Raw genomic sequence first — 6,356 nt, forward strand, 5'->3', positions numbered from 1 at the left:
ACTAGGACATGTTTAATTTCTGCTTATAAACTCTGATGAACAGTGTGATTAGTGATAGTGAATATTGTGGACTGCTGTCTGGACCTGCTCTTCATTGCTAAGTGCCACTGATGAACTGCTTCTACTGACATAATGTCACTTGTTGGTGTCTGCACCTGCTCAACATTGCTGGGTGCCACTGATGAACTGCTTCTACTGAAATAATGTCACTTGTTGGTGTCTGCACTTGTCAACATTACTGGGTGCCACTGATGGACTGCTTCTACTGACATAATGTCACTTGTTGCTGTCTGCACCTGCTCAACATTGCTGGGTGCCACTGATGGACTGCTTCTAATGAAATGTCACTTGTTGGTCTCTGCACCTGTTCAACATTGCTGGGTGCTACTGATGGAACTGCTTTTACTAAAATGATGTCACTTGTTGGTGTTTGCACCTGTTGACCATTGCTGGGTGCTACTGCTGGAACTATCAACTACTTGTTTTTTTTGAATAATTAAAAGCATTTTATGTGAACATTTGTATAAACTGATTTTTTCTGTATTGTGTAAACTATTATGTAAAGTCACATGTATGAAAGAATTTGTATTGCTTACTGTATTTTATATATTAGGTTTTTGAAAGGTCAGTGCAAAGCCAAAATTTTATCTAATTATGTGATATTTACGAATTAATATTATCTTTTATTTTTGTCTGTATTTTTTGGACGAATTTGGTGGTATTTTCACCACCAATGCTGGCAAAAATACCATCAAATTCTGGCCTGTGGAGGAAGGGCATATGAAAGGTGGCTACACTGAGCCACAGCGCCAGAGATTGCGCCAAAGAGTATTATTCAGCCGCCTCCACTGGCAGTGCTTGTCGAGAACTCGTAGTAGTCAGTGCTTGCTGAGATGTCGTAGTGAAAAGTACTTGTTGAGAAGTCGTGGTGGAGAGTGCTTATCGAGATGTGGTAGTAGTGAGTCGGTGTTGAGAAGTCGTAGTGGAGAGTGCTTGTTCCATGTTTTATGCAGTAGTTTGATGGGCTAGACAGCAGATGTTATTCGAATGGAGATATTGTAATGACCAGAGTGCTTTTCGTCAATATATATGAAGGTAAAATATTCCCTGTTTTTTCATTATTTCAGTGTCTTAAATAATGCGTCATTACAGGTTCAGTTGAAAGGGTACAGTACCGCCCGACATTGAAAATAGGTACAACATACTTCATTATTTTTGTCAGAACAACACATTTTTTTTGTAAAATAACTCAATTTCAATTAATACAGCGAAGCCGGATACCAGTGTGGGAAAGAATGACAATTTATTTATTTAATTGATCACATGTGCACTCCCACAAAGTAAATCCCTACATCCAGTTTGTGAGATCTGTGAAATGAATGAATGTATGGTCGTCTGCTAACCGCAGATAGTGAATGTGAATATATGATCATCTTTGAGTCGATCCTTCGGCCACCTTTGGTGGGACCAATTAGATGAAATTTACCAGAGCTTTGAGCGCCTGAAATGTGGCTGACCAATACGATAGCAAGGTGCTTCCCCCACCTCGACAGAGATGGGAGAGGACCTAGAGAACGGCCATGTTTCGGCACTCTGCCGCTGGATCTTGTGCTGTTAAGACCTGTTTTAGTTGTGCTTCGTAATGATGAACGAGTGGAGACATGGTATGCATGTGGAATGTTTAAGAGTAGTTTGAAATAATAATTTCTCTATTTCAGGAACTTTTGTGGGGAGAATTAAATGTCAGGCAGGTAATATTAAAGGGATTGTAGTAATCTTCGGAAGTGACCGACGGTAACAATGAAACCACGTGTAGCAATAAGTTGGAATACTTCCGTGTCCTTAAGTTAAGCTGAATTACTAGCGTGTGTACAATAAGTTGAAATATTTAAGAAATAGCGTGTGTACCATAAGTTGAAATATTTAAGAAATGGCGTGTGCAGGACTTGAAATTAGAGATGAGTACTTCCACGTGGTGAGTACTTGTGAGTCTCAATCTGTGTATGAGACAAAGGATAAAGAGAAGTACTCGTCCATGGTAGCAGTTGAGGACTCGCGTGTGTGATGTTCTTAATATTACTTTGCGTGATATGATTCCGTGTGACGCTTGATTAAAACTCTGAGAGAGAAGCAAGGTGAGTCGGCCGTCTATCCAGCAACGCCACTTGGCTTGCATTGCACAGGAAGACGTGCAAATGTCTCCAGAGTTCATAGTAGGAAAGTAGAATTACAAAGTGGGGCAGTGTCGTGTGAAACTGGGATAAATACTAATTGAAGTGGGAAAGCTGAAAGTGATAATGTTGTGACTATTCTCTGTGTAGTATTTCATGTTGTAGTGTGGTGTACGTCATGTAATTTGGGTATGTGTGGTTTGAATGGGAGAGTAGCGAGGTAGTTTCAAAAGATTAGTGTGTTATGCTTGTTCCTTCGGTACCGCTCGGTCTGGAGGAAAGTTTAGTGATGATGATTGTGAGAGTCGAAGCGTGAGGTATAATAAAAGATCCACCATCCTATCAAGAAAGTGCACTGTAGCGTTAAAAATAATTACGAGACCATAATATAGAGATTCACCATTGTAAAGCCATGCCCACTGGGCGGAATTTCTCACGTGTTATTGTTGTAGGTTATAGAATTTGTGTGTTTAGGTTAGAGAATTTATCGGAATAAATAAGATAGTAAAAAAAAAAAAAATATTGGTGACTTTTCCTTCGAATTGTATGTTGTAATAATGTCCCGAATTTATAATGTGTGCGCCATTCATATTCAGTGCGGTGGTCACGTGTCGATAAAAGCCGTTAAATAAAAGACAAAAAGAAAATGTGGTATTGCCAGTGCGTAGTGTCCAGTCAGAGTTCTGTAAATTACTGATAGTCAGATGCGTGTTTCCATTGCGTATTAATCATGTAGGAGGATAACTTGCAACTTAAGTGTGAGTACTAGAGTTCATGTTACTCGATAAATAGGAATGAATCCACTCGCTTGGCAGACCACTCATCTTGCAGGCCTGACTGCTTGATGCCACAGTATGAGCAAGGCATGTGGGTGCCTCTCACAGTCAACAAAGCATCTGGCTCGTGTTCTTGTATTAGAGTGTAATTCTGGTTTCCTTACGCAATTATAGTATTTATTTTTTTTTAATTACTTCAGTATAAATGATATTTAAAATTTCTTGTCTTATTGGAGAAGAAACGTGCCAGATGTGTACGTTGAATCACACTTCCACACACAGAACAGTTACACTTGTGCTTTGTTGTTGCGTTGGTTTTATAGCTGCTGGGGACTTAATTAATTAATTGTGTTAACGGAAATTTTCATTTCATTCTTTGTTGCTGTTCTATGCAGTCAGATTGCGTACAAAAACTAGTCAGGGCCAACCGTTTACGAGACCTCGTAATCGGACATACAGCGACTAAAATTTAAAAATTATTTGCATTTCATATTTATATAATTAATCCCCATGCAAATTACAATGATATTTTAACAATTTCAGTGAAATTTTAACAATTTTTTTGTTAATATTACATTACAGTTTCGTTTCCCTTCAATTAATTTTACAATGCAATCTGTTCTTTGACATTGATAGTTTATAATTACAGATATTTTATAATACAGGTAACTACACTCCTGGAAATTGAAATAAGAACACCGTGAATTCATTGTCCCAGGAAGGGGAAACTTTATTGACACATTCCTGGGGTCAGATACATCACATGATCACACTGACAGAACCACAGGCACATAGACACAGGCAACAGAGCATGCACAATGTCGGCACTAGTTTCCACGAGGCTCCTGTTTGATTTATGTCACCCCTGTTGACTGCGACTGCCCACTGCTTTCGTCTTTTTTGTTCATTGCGTGGAAATGCTAACATGCGAAATCCACCTTCGCCTTTATTGGAACAACCAAATGCAGCACAACCTGGCATCGTTTACGAACGTCTGCAGATCGAATTACAGATGTCAAAAACAATACTATACAATTACTAACGTGTTTACTTCAAACATGTAGGCCTACCGACTTCATCACAAAACGCTTCATTATTTCAACTCGTATTTAAGATCGCAAACGGTAATTACGTACTAAAAACTATATACAACTAAATCGAACACGCATGCACAACGTATAACAAGTCTCTCAATAATTCTAATACCTTTTAATCGTTTCCAAAAGTCCTGTGAACTTCAATTCAACTCAAAAGCACGGCGAACATAGGAAGCGCGATAGACGTTTGGCCCCATTTTTCTGCCAAAACTAATCAACCAATCACGGCCAACTTCACCTATGGCCACTCTCCCCCTATACAGGCTCTCTATCAGGGTACACTTACAAAGAGTATCGTAGAAAAACTGTACCGTTGTAGTCATGCAAAAATGCGGCGATTTATGTGACGTCCACAAGGAGAGATCAATGGCTATTGCGCCAAGGTTGGAAGCATTCCCGAAATGGCCAAGTCTGTAAACTATTCGTCTGCCGCCGTCTTTAATGTACACTGTGCACGGCAAAATGGCGCTCTCCGAAACCGGCGTCGAGGCAAGTGCAGTCCAACACAGGTCACAGGTGATAGGGATGAACCACTGCTCTGGAAGCGTGTACGAGCGAACAGACGTGCAACTGCCGAGGAACTGACCTCCAGGTGAACCGAGGGGCAGCAACAGTGTCTCCTCGACGACCGTTTCGTGAACATTGCTGCGTACTGGCCTGCTCCATAGGGCCCAGGTTCGTGCACCCGTACTGACTGTCGTTGATTGGCGACGAAGGTTGGAATTTGCACACGATTACTGCAACTGTATATTCACCGAGTGGTGACAGGTGGCCTTTTCACACGAATCACGTTTTATGCACTGTCTGACAGATCGCCGTTAGCATATAAAACTTGAAACATCTGAAAGCAAACATTCTGGAACAATCCTCGGAAGAGTCCAGGCCGAAGAACGCAGTATTATGATCTGGGAACGTTTTTGTAGTATTCCCCGGATAATCTCGTCATTCTGGAAAGGACAGTGGATCAACACGCATATGGATCTATGCCACCACTACATACAGATTATTGTTCCTTAGCATGATGGCGTCTACCAACAGGAGAGTTCATCGTGTCACACAGCTCGCACTGTAGTCTCGGTTGAAAGAGCAGCAGGATGAGTTTATCGTTCTGCCACGGCTACCAGACTCATCGGATTGCAATCGACGCGACTTTGGAGAAAAAACATTTCCTCCCTCAGTGAAAACTTAAAAAAAGACATAATTGGGCGGTTTCTTTTCTTCCAGAGACGTAGGTTTCTTAACTCTTACACTGGTTCGACATGAGTTTGTGCTGTAGTTTAGGGGGGGGGGGAGATTTAGCGCCACTAAAGCCCTGTGATTGGCTCAAGATGGGGTGAAGGCGGTGTCATGCACTTTACAGGAAACGGAATATTTTTATATGGGGAGGTGCGAAACACTCAGGTTGTGGACTCTGGTCTGGAAGGGATCTTTTGGTCTATGGTGTGGCATGTGTGGTTTGTCCTTGGGGCCTGTCCTGAGACTGACTTCACTTCCAAGAAGTCAGACTAGAGAGCCTGTGGGGAAGTTCTTACTGTACCGACAGTGAGACTTGAAACGTCTCGGACTACTGGTTTGCCGAGGGCACACTTACTCGTCTTTGGTTTACCAGTATTGACATTGATATTGTATAAGTGAGCCAAACTGGTCCTTGGAACGACCAGCGAATGGGTGTGTCACACACTGGAATCTACCACGATTTCAGGGCTCTGGTAGAGAGTAGATTGCGATCCGTCAGCCTGATCGCCTCACTGTGAGATTGTGCATTCCTTTCCTGGTCCTGATCGATTCACAGGTGCCACCTTATGCCTCGCCTCCGCCACACGCAGCTCGCCAACTGCAAGTTACATTGCTGCATGAGACAAACACGATAACGTACTGCTGCTCCGGCCTTGTCAGGGCGTACAGATCTCAAGCGCCACTTGCCCTCAGCTGCAGCAATACAAACTTCTGTAGATTATGAATCAAGGTCTGCTCAGTGTCAGATCAATTCAGATTGCGTCATCCACATTTTTAGGGCCAGAGTACTTGACTCACCTCTCCCACCCAGGGTCCTTGTCCATTGTTCTCTTAACCCAACTGTTAGTCGTTTACTGTATTCAATCAATAACCATAATATATGTCTGTGTTTCTTTAAAAAAATAAATGTTGTTAGTAAATTTTACTACATTCTCAATCATTTTATATAGTCAGCAGCACAGGTTAACTTTCATTGTGGCGTCCCTTGCCAGGATAACTTTCGACCTCACTGACTCCCTTCCTTCACGTGTCGCAGCAGTTCACGCTGCAAGACGTGGTTGTTCTCGCTTTTGTCT

Source organism: Schistocerca americana, chromosome 9 (genome assembly GCF_021461395.2).
Source record: "Schistocerca americana isolate TAMUIC-IGC-003095 chromosome 9, iqSchAmer2.1, whole genome shotgun sequence".
Lineage (NCBI taxonomy): Eukaryota > Metazoa > Arthropoda > Insecta > Orthoptera > Acrididae > Schistocerca > Schistocerca americana.